Consider the following 16,810-nt stretch of genomic DNA (forward strand, 5'->3'; position numbering starts at 1 on the left):
GGGTCTAGAATAGGGTATAATTTCTCACAAAACTGACCCGTTGGTTGAACATTTTATTTAGACTGAGGAAACCAGGAATTGCCACTCAAAAATATATATAAAAGGTCAAATCGGCAAGTTTAAATTTATGCAAATCAGCCTCAACAGTGTCAATAGATGGGGGGATTTGGGGAGTTTACTCTAGTATAGGGTAGCAAAATTCAGCTCAAATAGCTCTGGTATAGGCTAAGGGTTCTTTGTCCCAGCGGCACATCCCCACCCAGAAATTCCCAAAAAATTCCACCCAGAAATTCCCCCCCCCCCCCCCGGGCCTATATAGGTACATGTATGTGCGGCTCCAAAGGGTATATTTTTTCAGCCATTTTGGTCATAAATAGGGTACCGATTTTGGCCATTTTAGTCATAAACAGGGTATGGTTTTTGCACTCTAGTCTTATTGTATCGATTAGACCATCAACAAAAGCCCTTCACAAAATTATATTGGGTAGCGAAAATTACACATTTTGGTCATTAATAGGACAAGGGTTTTGGGAAGTGGAGCGCACACCCCCACCCAATTTGTTTGGGAGTACCGCTATGCTAGTACTCTACGCTGTGTCGGAGAAACCAGCTGCTTGCAGGATAGCTTACTGTAGACCTTCAAAGATGCCTTCTTGGAAATTCTTTCTGTTTGCGCTTCTTTAAAGAAAACCACGGTACACTGTAAAGCTAAAAACTGTAGAATCCGAATCTGATCTTCAGCTCAGTTGCCTTTATCAACTGTTGTTACTATTCTGCTGGATTTGAGCATTTGTGCTAGATATAAGTGCAATAAAGTCAGCGAAATCCAAGTCATCCAACTTGGACCACAATTTCCATCTGATACCGGTGTTAGCACCCTCTACTGTTCTTCTCATGATCTAGTCAATCACAAGCAAGAACAAGAACCCCAACATGTTACAGCCCTGCTTCACGCCGGACTTCACATCGTACCAACCAGTTAGACCTGCGCCTTCAGCTACTGCACATTGGTTACCGTCGTACATTGCCTTGACCATTTCAACAAGTTTTGGTGGAATCCCATAACTCTTCACGATCATTCACAAGGTTTCCCTTTGAACACTATCGAAGGCCCTCTCATAGTCGACGAAACATACATACAAGCTCGAATCCCATTCAATTGTCTGCTCCAAAATGTTCCTGAGGACGAAGATCTGCTCTCACTATCGTGCTCCTTCCTTGCCTCAAACCAGCTTGCTCCTTCTGTAACTTTTCATCAACACCATGTGATATTCTTCTGATCAACACCTTGCCCAACACTTTTGCGACAACAGACATCAAAGTGATCTCCTGCCAGTTTCCATAATTAATGAGATCTCCTTATTTGGCGAGCTTGACGATAATTAAGACCCTTTCTCCAATCCGCAGGAACAGCCATGTCAGCCTTGACCAGCTCTACTGCTATACCGTCCACACCAGGTGCTTTGCCTGCGCTCATGCTGATGATAGGATTTCTGATCTCTGCTTTAGTTAAAGCTGTTAAAGGGCCTGAGGGTATTTCTTCTATCACCTCTGTGTTGCTATCTACATCAGCCACGTGCTCTGGGTTGGGTCTGTTGACTGCAGCACTTCCTCAAAGTGTTCTTTCCATCTCTGGTGTACCTCCACTTCTTAAGTCAACAGCTTGCCGGCCTTGTTCCTTACCATGTCAATTCTCTCAGGGGACTCGCTGCATAGCTTCCCTGTGGCTTCGTACACATCTTCCATTTGCCCGGGCTTTGCAGCGTACGTCCTCTGCTTCTTGGGCTATGTTGTTGTCCCATCTCTCTTGTCCTTTCGCATACTTCTCTTCACTTCTAAATCTTTCTTCCTGTATTCCTCCTGCAACCTCACCCTAAGTCTTGCTAACCTTACCCTGACTAACTTTTGCTTTAACCCCGCTCCTTCCCCAAGTCTTTTCCAGCTCACTGGGCTGATCCAGCCCTTTCTTTTCCTTGTTCTGTAGCCTAGCACATCTCTAACCCTGTCGCAATGCGTCTCTCCCCATTCTCCCTCGCCGTTTTTACACTCGCTCCAGACCTTTCGTTCGAATATTGACCGTCTCTCGCGTTCGCAAAAAATACTACTGTTTGTACCGTTGCAGTTATGTCCTATGTAGCAGACATGTCCTCTGACGTAATGTGATATACGGAGCCAATCATATCATGCGTTCTATCTAATAACACGCAGCATAAGACTGGTAACTAAACTCCGTTGCAGTTCGGTCTTCGAGCAAAATTGATTTTTGGAGGGGTAGCGTTCGGAAGCAGTATTTGACTTTGTATGTCTTTACTCTGAACCAGAGTGACTCTGAACGTAAATATGCAGCGACTATTTGCAAGAATAGCATTTACCTCACAAGATTTCTATCGGAAATTGACCGCTTAGTGTATTTTCAGTTTCAAATTCAACATGAAAGTTCGATCGAAGATTTAAACAGTGGTTGCTCTCCGGTTTGCGAACTGCGTGTTCCCGGCCAGCCAATATTTAACTCCGCGCTTTGATTATCCTCAAATTATTCAGATCGTTTAATGATATTACAGAGGCAAAACAAAATTTCTGAGAAGCAGTGTAACCAATTTTAGTTTCGGTGCTGTAAAACTACCACTCAATCTGCGCAATATTTCTCTATTCCCAATCTTGTCACTCACACGAAATCCGGTTCGCGAAAGCCCTCTTCTCAGTATAAGTTTGTTGAGGCTGACTGAACCTTTTTGGGTAAGCCGTCTCCTGTAGCATCGAACATTTATTACAGAAATTTTCTTGTCGAGTAGATTTTTATGGCCGGAGTGCTTTCTAACTGTTCCTAGTTCGCTTTGCTTTACAAAACAGCAGTAGTAGTCAAAAAACCACAGAGCACTTTGTGGCCTATTGAAAACACCACAGAGCGCTTTGTGGCCTACTCAAAACACCACAGAGTGCTTTGTGGCCTATTCAAAACACCACAAAGCGCTATGTGGTGTTTTATTTTGGGATTTAACATTGAAAACTGGATGGCTCGTTGACTCGCAAATATCTCACAGCTATTTTCTGAAATAATTTGGTTTTTCCAATTTTTCACACCACAAAGCGCTTTGTGGCCTACTCAAAACACCGCAAAGCGCTTTGTGGCCTATTCAAAACACCACAAAGCGCTTTGTGGCCTATTCAATACACCACAAAGCGCTTTGTGGTCGTCATCGTAATCATAGCGATTCTGTCAGTAGAAATTATACTATGTGGACAAAACTGGCAGAGGGGCTCTCTTATTTTGACAGGGAGGTTGGCAAGATTTTCGCACCACCCCTTACATTAATTATGCATGCAATTTTTTGACTGACTCGTTCTTTTCACGATTGCTGTTTGAGTATAATGTGATAGTTTGAGATAGTTGCATACATAATTAATGTATGGCGCTGTACGGAAATCGTACCTGGAGGTTAGCCGAGTGCTCTTAAAGAAACCTCTGAAAGGAACCAATAGATTTTCGCAAACGTGCTGAGCAAGGTTATGTTGAACACTATTTCAGTTTTTGCTTTTAGGAAGAAATATCACCAAACCTCCGATATAAGACTTGATACCCTTAAAAGTACTTGTTATGGTTATCAGAGAGAGCATTGACTGTTAATGAGATTTGCATTCCTGGGATCGGCTGGAACTAGCTACAACGGGTACGTGTTATTAACCGGGAGAGACGATAAAATGAGAGCAGAAGGTTGAAAATTAGGAATTCAGTGATACCTCAACCTATCACTTGTTTCGGTTAGAGAATCTTAGAGGGATTTATTATGTTCATTGATTTATAGCTCTATTGTTAGTCCTCGTTTGTAGGCACACCCCTCAGGAATTTAGCATTGAACATGGAATGAAACTTAAGTCGGATACTGATATGGGTATTTCTTTTTTTAACAAGTCTATGGATCTCGCCGTAACATTGCAAGGCGAAGAACTCGACCAATGATTTACCAACACGGACCTCATACTAGTTCAATAACATAATTCAGTTATGACAAAGAAGATTAGAAATCTTTTTTTATTTATTTGTGGCTAGACTGGAATTTATACAACTGGTGTTTTCATGAGCAGGTATAATTACCATTATCACTATCAACTGGAATCTTATAGATTTTTCTAGACACGGGCGAACCAAAACAATCTGACTTGTGACCTTGAATTAATTGGCTTGAATTATCTGCAATGCTCACGTATGATACAAACCGTTGCTTTATCCAAACATTTTCGAAAATTATATTTTAGGGCATGTTTTTAGCCTGTGTTGTAAAACCACTATAATCTTGAGATTTGTATTGTTACAAAGGCAAAATAACCAAAGTTAGAATTAGTTTGAGAAATTCTATTTTTGACAGATAAATGCCTTTTGGACATACTAATATAATACTTATCATTGCATTTACAGTGGTGCACTTCTAACACAGACCACCAAACTAATTTTTTTTCATCATTTTTTGACATGTTTTCAACAACTTTCCTGTGGCTTCCATTCAAATCTGGCAAATCCAAATTATGAAAAGAAATGTGAAAGGTGGAGTTGTCGACTGATCAACAGGTTACATGATGCTTGATATTTTCACCATTCATGCATTTTGATTAGCTCATTTAAACCAAGGAAGGTGGACACAGTTAGTCAGGCACGACTGTGGCTGGGTTCTTATTACAAAGATGAAAAGTTCTGTCACTCTTTTGTCCCTTAAATCTAGATCCAACAAACTAGTCACAGGCAACACAGTGATTTGTGGTTCATTTAGTAAAAAAAAAGTAATGACATATTTTCTTCAGCCTTTGAGCTTGGGCTAATTTGAATAAGCTGTTGTAAATGTAGAACAATCAAAACAATTTCAGACTCATCCTCTATTTACTTAATTATTACTTATTAATACATCTGTTAAAGAAATCCTGATAAAAAGTTAAAAAATCTACGAAATAAATACTGATTTTATCACTGTCACTAAACTCATCCTCTATTAACTTTCTGTAGAGGTGTTCATCATCATTGTCTTGTTCTTCTTGCCCTTCCACTTGTTCTTCTTGATCCTCTTGTCCTTCTTCTTCTTCTTTGTCTTCTTCTAACTCCTCCTCCTCCTCATCGATCATATCATCTAATGCCTCCAGGTATGGTTTGGCCAGGCTATTAAAAATATGGAGATGGATTTAATAGACACAACAATATTGTGGAAAACTGAAACTTTCTGTGAAGGGGCCTGTTACGGCTATTTCGTGTTTTCTTTGTGTCCTTTTTTGTTCCGTATGTTAATGTATTTTTTCACATTCTGCATGCTTTTTTTCTCGCGTCGTATGTAAATTTCGTTGCGTATATATTTGTGTTATCCTTTCATGTTCGTTTAGTGCTAGTTTATCGTCCGGTACACTTGTATCTTCTTGGTTCCCTGAACCCCGTTGCCAGCATTTTGGTAAGCCGTTTAGTTTATCGTCTGTGTTTTCCTCTTAGTTTTCTGCCGTCTTCAGTTAGTTATTTGTAGTAATTCGTTTCATGTTTATCTTTAGGAATTTACCTTCCTCCTACGGAAAGTGAAATAAATTTGCTGGACTAATTGAAACTTGCTTTAAGTTGTGTCTGAAGTCGGCCCTTTGCCTCTTCAGGGCCTATTTTTTGAAACTTCCTGGCTATTCAAGGGCTTGTCAACTTACAAGGACCGTTTTCAGGCTGCTGTTTTGGGCCCAAAGCACCCAACTACCTAATGAAACTGAAATCAGTTTTTAAAAAGAGCATTGGAATTACAATCTAAAGTACAACAGTAATATTATTATAATTCAAATTATAAATATTCATACTGTATTTTGAAAGTGGAAGTTTTTTCATGAGGAATGTGAACGCCTTAAAGAGATCTTTTCCCGACTGTGCTATCCTGACGACCTTGTGCAGTCAATCATTCGCAGATTTATTGAATCAAAAGTGTCCGAGGATTCACATACTCGAGTGGCTGATAAAAGAGAAGCCCGAGTCAGAATCGTGTTGCCCTACAAGGGCCAGAAATCTGCAAACGTAGTACGTAAACAGCTGGCTGACCTCAGTCGGAAGATCAACGCAGATATTAACCCAGTTTACACAAGTAGAAAGATCAAGGATGAAATTAAGGTCAGGGAAGACAAGCAGCCTCTTGTTAGTCAACAATGCGTGGTGTATTCATTTCAGTGTGGCCTGTGTGATGCAGGCTATGTCGGTTACACGTGCCGACACCTACACCAACGAATTGAAGAACACAAAGGATCGGCAATCGGAAACCACCTCAGAGAGCAGCACGATATGGAGCCAGAAGACATCGCACAGAGTTTTCGAATCTTAAGACAGTGTCAGAACAAATTTGGCTACCTTATTTTTGAAATGTTTTTTTATCAAAGAACTGAAACCAATGCTAAACAAACAGTGCGATTCAATTCGCGCCCAATTATTTGTTTAGAGCAATTCTTGCTAAGATTATTTTATTTTTCCACTGTATATTTTTAACACTTTTTCACATATTTTATCACATTTTAGCGTTCGCCACATTTTTATCTATTATAAGTTGTTTTTAACATATTTATGGCTATATGCTATTGTAGAAAATTTACTCACTTGAAAATGACCTCCTAGAGGTCGAAACGTCGTGACTTTTAAGCGCTAGTTTTTATTTCAAAATCGATTTCTAAGAAACTACTTATTAACATACTGTATTTCTATACCTAACTAAGAAAACCAGTTTTTGATTAATATGATGCAAATGGACTTCTCTATAAACTCACTTCCTTCAACTTAATGTCTGCTAATTTTTCACGCAAATAGCAAACCACCAGTTGTGATTGCAGTTACCCGTCTCACTCTACATAGCAATTTTCAATTTGGTTTCAAAATTAACTTGCATTTGGGTTTGCATCACTGTGCTCTGTTTTGCATCCTGTACTTTCTTTGTTGCGTTGTTTGTAATATTGTTAATACTCTGGTTCTGGTTTCAAGGCACTTCAATGAAAACTGTTCAGACATCACTTCCTTCCTGCATGAGATGAAGTAATAGTTAAATGCACATGCCATTTTTGGTCTGGGACATTGATGGGGATTCCTGGACAGGCCCCCAGAGGAGCTCCCATCTGCTTTCAAAATTACATCATTAGCCTAGCAAAACTAGTGCCAGTCCTAAACCCCACATTAGAATTTAAAATCCTTAAAACTCATAGTCTTATTGTTATTGGGATAAGATGTTCTAGGTTCCGAGCCACTGTGTCTGAAACACCTGACAAGATTAGAAGCCACAGATTTAGGAAAGCCATTCCCTAACAGAACGTTTTCATCATTGTTCTTTGTTTCTAAATGAGAGAGTCTATTTCACATATACGAGAAGCCTGGTGCAACAAGGCCTAACCCAAGTAATTTTGGCAAGTCAACGTACTTGACTAGAAAACAAGACATTCTGTCCAGTATTTGTGTGATTCCTATAAATGTCAATGGATGTTCTTTTCAGAGAAATGTCCAGGAAATGGATCAAACCATCTTCAAATTTATTGACTGTAAAACATGTCAGATTTATTTGGTTTGTCCATCAACAGCATATCTTCAAAATAACGTCCATAAAACTACTCATTTATAAGGCCACTGTCAAGCATTTTACGAACAATATCATTTTTGAGTTCTGTCATGATAAAAAACAACAACAACAACGGCCTAATGAAGAACCCAACAAAATGCCATCAATTTGGTTGTCGAGTGCTCTCTTAATTAATTTGGTATTGATCAATTTATTGTCATTAACTCCAAAGAAACCAATCTGAACAACTGTCAGGGCTTGCTGTCAGGGCTTGCAAACTCCAGTTCCTCTTAGAGTGAAAACAAGGTGTTTTCCTTCCACATCTACATGGGAGAGTATCATAATTTATGTGGGTGGTGGTGATGTATCGAGTTGTGTTTGACAAACCCTTTTCATTTTTTATGTTTCTACATATAGCAATATAAAGGAACTGTTTTTTAACTGTTTAATGGCAAACCACTTTATTTTTAAAAAGTGCCTGTTATTTTTAGTTAAAGTTAATTTGGCTAACAATTCCTTTCTATTTAAATGTATGTTGCTTGAAAACTGTGATCTGGTGGCCCTAGATGCAATTTGAGTTTTTCTGTAATTTTGAAAAGTCAAGCCCCACTGTTTGTTATTAATATTGTATCAAAAGGATAACACCATTCTTATCATGGTTATTCTATTGATTCCATTTCATCATTACTTAAGGTGGTGCTGCAGTTATTGTGGGCACACTACCCCATGTCAAAGTTTGCAACATAAATTTTGGGGCTTTGAAGTGATGGCTAAGAAATTTTGGGAAATATTTTGTGTTTCACTCGGTGATAATGTTACTTAATTCTATTTACTGGGGAAAATATTTTTATTCTTACTGGTGTTTGACTGGACCCCATTTTTTGGACAACAACACTACCAGTAAAAAAATTTTGCTGGTATACTTTTACTCAATTTCTGGAACCAGCTTATTCTGACTTATACAAACCATGCCCAAGTTTTGGGGAAATCATTTGAGCAGAAGTTCAGAAGTATTAACTTAAAGGTCAAAGACATGTAAACTCAACTCTAACATTCCCTGAAAGTTTCTACAATTGACTCTCATTTCCAAAACAAGCCATGAACCCAAATTTTGTGAGAAGCTTTCCCCAAAGCTTGCTAAATAAAAGTGGCTAGTCGATTAGTGATCTTGCAAACCATAAAAAGCATTAATCCCTAGTTCTTAAAATACTATAAAATGCTTGATAACCTCATTGAATTTTCAAAGATGCATTTTGCAACAGTATTTGGAAATAACTTTTGTGTCAAAGTCTTTCCACACAAATTGTACGGTACGGCAACATTTTGGCTATAAGTTTTACTGGTGTGACTCAAAAAGAAATGGGGCACTGTTGTCAGGATTGTAAGCTACTCCCCGACTGATCTCTGGTGAGGAAGAGAAGCAGTTTTATTGATCTATGATTACAAATACAAAATAGGCACTACAGGTACAGGCTGAGCCATCTTTTTGCCATTCCTTAATATATAGTTAAAAAGACAATTATTAATAATAACAATAATAATAAATAAAAATAGCAATAAAAACAACAACGATGACAACAAAAATAATAACAATAATATTAATGATAATGATGTGCTTCTGGGCATGAATTATGTTTTCATTCATGACAGTTGGTTCATTGTATTTGACCAGTAAAAGTGCTTCACTGGGTCTATTTGTTAGAAAAGTGGAGTCTCATCAAAATGTGTGGGCACAGTTCGTGGATGTTTAAAATCTTGTGAGGGTTGTGCTCTATGACTGATTAATCACCCAATGAATCACTGTTGCAACACCAAAACAAGAAGGCAAGTTTATAAAAAAGTTGAGCATTTCTGCAAGTTGAAATTTTCTCATGAGCACTAATGGGCAACAAAAGTCTACCAGGTAGGCAACTAAAAAGACACACGGGGAACCAACAAAAACAGAACTAGTTGCCCAAAGGGCAAATTAGCAAGAAAGTTAGTGTCGAACACTGCATTAATAGCCGTCAAGCTCATTCTAAGAGCTTTGCGGCATCCAAAAGTTTTCTTTACTCTGCCTCCTCGACTCCTCAACCTCTCTTAATTCATTTATGTTTGTTGTGCCCCAAACCATTGCAGGAAAGAAAGTGAGTGCTTTGCAGGCTGTAAGTATACATGTAGAATACAGTAGGGGCAATTGTACATGTATGGTTTACCAGTTTTGTCATTTAAGTTAAGGTTGTCATTTGCTAACACAGAAGGCTCAACTTCCTACAAGCTGTCTTGTTCACAGCTTTTGGGGTTTTAAATAAGAGTCACAACAAAGAATAGAAAAAATATGTGCACTGCGACAAATGCTTGAGTAACTACATATGATATGCAAATATCTTCTGTGTAACATGCAGCAAAAATTGCTTGTATCACTGCCATACATCTATACCTTAACCTATAATATACCACAGAACCTCCCAAACTACCTTTAAGTTGAGACTTTTATTTTATATCAATTTTAAAAACAAAATTATTTTGTTCTATTGGGGACAATGGGTTGTTGACTAGTTTAATGGATACACAAGAATAATAAGCTGTGCATTAACGTGGTACTGTACAATCACTTCTTCCTTAAGATTTTGAAACTCCGTCTACTAAACACTCCCTGTGCTAAATTTTAAGCCTTCATAGCAGGGATGAAAAGGAATTAAAAACTACAAACTGGCTAATTTATCCAGGTGCGAAGAAGATGTGTTTTGAAAAATAGTTGGCCTTCTCTAACACATAATAGTTGGCTTTCTCTAATACATAAAAGTTGGCTTCCTCTAACACATTTGGTTTGCAATGTTCTTCTTAGTATTGCTGGAGTACTTAGTGTACAAGAAAAAACTCATAAGCTAACCAGATATTGAAGTATAATATGAGGACATAAGCCCTAAAATTCTTGAGAAAGTGCTGCCATTACAGTTAAGACCCAATTACGTACAGGTAACAAAAAAATGAATTATTTTGGCAAGACACAACTCTAAAAAAGTTATCAATGCATGGCAACTGATACATATCATGGTAAGGGCTGATGCTCACCATCCCTAGTTCCTTCTCTACTACGACTTTCTTCGGTTTGTGCATGTTTTCCCTCATCCAACCCATGATGATCATCCATTACTGCAAAAACAGAAATTCAAAGCATTATTGTTAAACACAAAATCACACAAATGCAATTATATTTTAAGTTACACTGACTGTTTTAAAATAACATACATGTACAGCCTTGTAGATTAAAAGCTGTTCCTCAGTAAAGGGAAATTTAAAAGAAAACAAAATTCAATCAGAAACAACTGCAAGAGTATGACTATCTTATCAAGACCTAGGTTTTTAAAGTCTATTTCAACTGACAATGAAACCAAAACAGAACAGACTGAATCTCTAGTGGCAAAGTTTAGCTGGTGAGAACTACATCTTATTATATGGCTAGCTCTGTGAGCAGGCAAGATGAATCAAATCCTGCGCTGTGATTGGCTACCCGAGCGGGAAAGATGGAGCTATCTTGCCCGCTCAGGACTACCTGCTGTGTCCCGCAAGAAAAATTTCCCCAAAAGCCATATGAAGAAGCTAGTCATAAAAGGGGATAAGTGACGATTTTGGTTGCTTTTCTTTTTTCTTGCTCCAAATTAGCTGAAGTTTTGCATGTGGTCTTCAATGTAATAGAAAAACGTGTTCCTGTATTTTTGCCGCTGGTTTTTGCTTCGCTTTATAAAGACGCCGCTAGGAAAACCGAGTGGTTTTTTGCATACGCAATATCCTGAAAACGAAGCAAGGTTTAGCGCAAAAACTACGGGACATTGCTAAACATACCTAAACAAAACTCTATGCGAAATTTGGAGCGTTTTCGACAAAGTTCACTTTTGATTAAAATACCTAACGCCCTTTTCCCGCCGAGGCTGCAAATAAACGAAGCCGGGCCTTTGTTATGATAAACAGAGCCGATCCTTTGTTATAATAACCAAGCCAAGCCTTTGTTATAAGTCGAAGTCTCGCCTCGGTTTATCATAACAAAGGATCGGCCCGCCGCGACCGCAGGGACTTTGATCTCACTTAGAAAGCAGCAAAATGTCAATTTCACGCAACGTATAAGCTCAAAAATGTTGATTTTAGGTCAAAAAAGGTTTAAATGTTGATTTCACGTTAACGCGTGACGGCAAGGAGGTTAATTTCTCTTAGAAACCAGCAAAATGTCAATTCCACGCAACGTACAAGCTCAAAAATGTTGATTTCAGGTCAAAAAAGGTTAAAATGTTGATTTCACGTTAACGCGTGACGGCAAGGATGTTGGTTTCACTTAGAAACCAGCAAAATGTCAATTTCACGCAGCGCATAAGCTCAATGATGTTGATTTCAGGTCTAAATAGGTTAAAATGTTGATTTCGCGTTAACGCGTGACGGCAAGGATGTTGGTTTCACTTAGAAACCAGCAAAATGTCAATTTCACGCAGCGCATAAGCTCAATGATGTTGATTTCAGGTCTAAATAGGTTAAAATGTTGATTTCACGTTAACGCGTGACGGCAAGGATGTTGGTTTCACTTAGAAACCAGCAAAATGTCAATTTCACGCAGCGCATAAGCTCAATGATGTTGATTTCAGGTCTAAATAGGTTAAAATGTTGATTTCGCGTTAACGCGTGACGGCAAGGATGTTGGTTTCACTTAGAGACCAGCAAAATGTCAATTTCACGCAGCGCATAAGCTCAATGATGTTGATTTCAGGTCTAAATAGGTCAAAATGTTGATTTCGCGTTAACGCGTGACGGCAAGGATGTTGGTTTCACTTAGAAAACAGCAAAATGGTAGGAGCCCATGATGGGTTCCTGAAAATGGTAATTTCACGCAACGTATAAGCTCAAAAATGCTGATTTCAGGTCAAAAAAAGGTGTAAATAAAAATAAAATGAAACAAATAAACATTTCAATAAACACTTTTTCAAATACGGCAACGTCTTCAATGGCTAAAAAATCACGAGATAAAACATAGTTTTCGACAAACGCGATGGTAGCTTTATGTCACGCACCGCCATAACTTCCAAGTTCAAAATGCGCTGGTACCTCTTATGCCTGATGAGGACAACAACTTTGGCGGCTGTTTAGTTTTGGATTTAAGAATTTGATGACTCCACGTGAAAACGCTCTATAAATAGGGCTGACAGATTAACAGATTAACCCTTCTGCGCAACGTACGGGTCTCCATACATCTGCATGTCCCCTGATCCCAGAAGCTCAAAACACTACAAATCATGCCGATTTGAAATAAAATCAACGCAAACTGGATCACAGATCTGTTACAATCGATCGCCACTTGCTGGCCATTATTATGTTTAAATCTAGTTACCAGTTCGGGAAACGTCCGCAGAACGTAATCGCAATGCATGCCGGGAAGGGTCTTTACACCTCGTGCGCGGGAAGACATGGCGGTCGATACAAGACAAATTTTATCACTCTAAAACCAGTTCTCGCTTTCCAAACTTTGACGCTAGCAACGCTTGGCAAATGGGCCACAACTCACCAGAGGGTATTTTTCTTGGGCAAGAACTGCTCTTGGACTTTGCTACCTGGCTCGATCTGACTTCGAACGCCGATAACACGATTACGGTATATCAGCTGCCTTCGAAGTTTCAGAACACATTTTGATTCTTTAAAACGTGCTGATGACTTACGGGTTTATCGAGGCTTTATGATGCCTCTCAACCACCAGGTAGGCACACAAGGTACTTTAAAACAATGCTTAAGATATTAGTTGACAGAGCTCTAATACGGCACATCTCTTTTTTGTTTGATGGCATTTCGTTTGACGCTCGATCGATTCACGTGTTGTGTTCACGTCACAATAACCGGTGTAAACAATCCGTTCCCAGATTTCCGCTCTATATGCTGTGGGATTTGGTTTTGACTTCATACACTATAAACAGTCTGCCTGTTTGCTGTTCAACAAATAAACTCCTAAAGACATGGCTAGGAAAAGCCAAGTTTTTTGCCTACGTTTTAACGCGAAAACAAAGCAAAAACCAGCGACAAAAATACAGAACCACATTTTTCTATTACATTGAAGACCACATGCAAAACTTCAGCTAATTTGGAGCAAGAAAAAAGAAAAGCAACCAAAATCGTCACTTATCCCCTTTTATGATTAGCTTCTTCATATAATAAATCCTTTATTGACCAAGCTTGTTCGTTCAAGATGGCTGGATATTGGCCTCGTTCTTTTTTTGCGAGTTTATGGACCTCGACTCCGTCTCGGTCCATAAACTCGCAAAAAATGAACTTGGCCAATATCCAGCCATCTTGACCTCACACTTGGTCAATAACCCATATATATTTACCAAGAGATAAAAGACATCCTTGAGAATAAAAATACAAGTAGATAAACAAACCGTTTTCTCCTTCTTTAATTGTTTTTACATTAAAAGAACAAAAAAACCCCAAGTATCCAAAAACATGAATAAATTCTCCAGAAGATAACAAGAATGGCAATGTTCCTCACACAAGAGCTGGCACAAAGAGATAATGGCAATGCCACCTAATGAAGACATGACAAGGTATTGCATGTATCCCTATTTAAACAATAGAGAGTTTCGGTCGAGGAACTATCGGTTGATAGTTGCCCCAAGGAAATTTGATGCTCTTAAAACAAATATGCTAGTTTTAAGAACATCAAATTTCCAAGGGACAACTATCAACCGATAGTTCCGAGACATAAACACTCTATTGTCTTTATCGTTCACCACTAAATTTTCTTCCGCGCGCCAGTTCAAAATTCATATTGAATTATTTTCAACTTTTTTAGATGAAAGCCATGGAAGGTCGTTGAAGCCAAATGTAAAATTTGAAAAAGAAAACAGACAAAAACCCACTTAATATATTTCAATTGTTAACTTTCTGTAAGCCCGCTTCTTTACAGAAACATTTACACGGACGAGTACTATCCATCCGGGTATTTTCCTCAGACAGGCACAATGGGCTGATAGTGTCTCTCCACGGATGAACACTATTGCGTCACGTGATCAATTTAAACCAATAAGAATCGGAGAAAATTCAGTGGTGAACTATAATATGTACTAATTGGACCAGCCGCATAGAAAAGGAAACCTAGGCAAGCACTTCTTGAAGCAGCCTCACATGATGACTATACACACTGTGTGTCTACAAAACACTGCTTCGTAACAAACAGCTTAAAGGTAGCAAGTCAACAACAGAGGAAAAGAAGAACAGAAGGACAAACAACCCTGACCTTACCTGGTGATTCCTTAGCACTATATTGCGAACGCTTCAAGCGCAGAATTTTACACTTATTCAATAGCATCAACAACAAAATCATTACTCATGGATTGTATGTTATTTGGATTATTTTCGATTCTTTTGCATAAGTTGTTTATTATGTTGTTCCTTATGCTCAAAAATTCATGTATGCCTATCAAAGTTCATCAAAAGACTGTGCCTTCCAGCCACCGCAAAATGTAATGCAGAGTGATAAAATAAATGAATAGTACTATTTAAAAGACCTGGCAAAATAGGGTAAGACTGGTACATCATATCTCTTTTGCAAGCATGGTGACCTATTTTAATTTATTTTTAGAGACTGTGCTTGGTGGGAAACATTCAGGGAAATGTATTGTGCATTTGTTTTCGTGATTGTGCCCAGGAGATTACTTTTAAGCTTACTTTAACATGGGTAGAAATCATTCCCAATACTGATAGAAGCAAAGAAATACCAGACAAAATAAAGGCTCGAAAGTTCAAACTGTCACAAGAATGGTAAACTCGATTTCTTGACATCCTGAACTAAACTCAAATTTCTTGAACTGTAACCAATTTTAATCCTTGCAGTCCTGCACATTATTTCGAAACTACTGTTTTTGCTTTGCTCCATAGCATTTTTTATCCAACTAAGCTGTATATTTGGTGGCATTTGGCGATACAAGGTGGTAATAAGCTGAGTGAAAATTTGCTCTGTCTGCACGACAGCGTTTCTTTATGCCCGTGACGGAGGCAGATCTTAATTGCAAAATTCAAAACACAACACTGTGGACTATACAAACTAGTGCCAGCTTAGTTCGTGCCGCTTGAAAGCAACACGATCAACAAAACTTAGATTGCTGATGAACATGTCGAAATGGCTTCGTAGACTTGAGCCATATAAATTGCTCACTCCATTTCTACAAACAACATAATACAATACACTACACTTCACAAAGCTTCTTACCAACAATATTAGGCTTCAAAGGCAGCTGTAAATGTGTTTCGGAACATGCAGAAAGATCCGGCAAAACACCCTCACGATAAAAGTCACAATCGATAGGTTTCGAGCTTTCAACTGGCAAACACCGTCCCGTCCCCTAGTAAAATAATCTCAGAGGACACGATCACAACGCATTTTCATTGGAAGAAACAACAACACATACAATTGGTCAAAAGGTGTTAGACATGTCTGCCACGCAGGACGAAAGTGCAACGCTACAACTGTTTTGCAGTCTATCCCTTAGTCACAGGTTCCGGTTATTTGAAAGCGCCGAATACTCGCCTTTTGCCACTGCCGCTCAGCTGCTAGCGGCCACTAGCATTACCGGGGATTACGATGACGAGGACTTACGGTATATGACTTCATTGGCAGAGCCTATTTTAGACGGAAAGGCCTATGTTTGACGGAAAGGCATTTCCCAGCATTTACGGAGAGCGTGGGTGACACTAGCTAGCCTCACTGAGACTTTTTAATTCATTTGAGTAGACTACGGTAATTCACCCAAAATTAAACCTTGAGTTTTCAACCTTGAAAGAAATTCAGTTTGCGCTGCTCATCAAAGCGGTTGCCAACGCAGCCTTGTAACTATGTTTATTTTTCTTTCTGGTTGCTGTTATAATTTGTTTCGTTTTTGAATTTTCATTTAACGATTATGTATTTAGGTAACACCATTTACATGGGAATACCAATAAATTGTTGTTGTTGCCTTGCCACCAACCAATGAAAAACACAACTTAGAAACCCCTTAGCGAGCCTCCTGACAATACTGACAAAAAAAGAAAGCTCCCGGCCCGGGAAAAGTATTGCAATTCTGTGCATAAACTGAATCAGTAGATAAATGAAAAGGAAAAGGGAAAAAGAAGAAACGATCTTTAAACAAGCTTAGTCGGCGAGCTGGGCAAGCCGAGCAAAGCGCGGACATTTTATATTCATTGAGAAAAACTATACGTGAAATTCATTGGCCTGTCTATTACCGTGGGTGCCAGAGGGTTTTCTTTTTTGCGGCAAAGCCGTAATCAGT

At 38.7% G+C, this 16,810-nt stretch overlaps 1 long non-coding RNA gene across 2 annotated transcripts; it reads right to left on the bottom strand.

Moving 5' to 3' along the window:
* Positions 1-4,382: 4,382 nt before the first annotated feature.
* Positions 4,383-16,012, bottom strand: LOC145485840 (uncharacterized). 2 transcript variants are annotated; one of them, XR_014049229.1, is made up of 3 exons: positions 15,754-16,012; positions 10,587-10,667; positions 4,383-5,143 (listed from the first exon to the last, which is right to left on the bottom strand). It is a non-coding gene; the product is annotated as an uncharacterized LOC145485840 (long non-coding RNA). The 2 variants fall into 2 exon arrangements; XR_014049230.1 differs by lacking the exons at positions 10,587-10,667; positions 15,754-16,012 and adding an exon at positions 5,529-5,611.
* Between the last annotated feature and the right edge of the window lie 798 nt (positions 16,013-16,810).

The sequence above is a fragment of the Orbicella franksi genome, chromosome 4 (genome assembly GCF_964199315.1).
Source record: "Orbicella franksi chromosome 4, jaOrbFran1.1, whole genome shotgun sequence".
Lineage (NCBI taxonomy): Eukaryota > Metazoa > Cnidaria > Anthozoa > Scleractinia > Merulinidae > Orbicella > Orbicella franksi.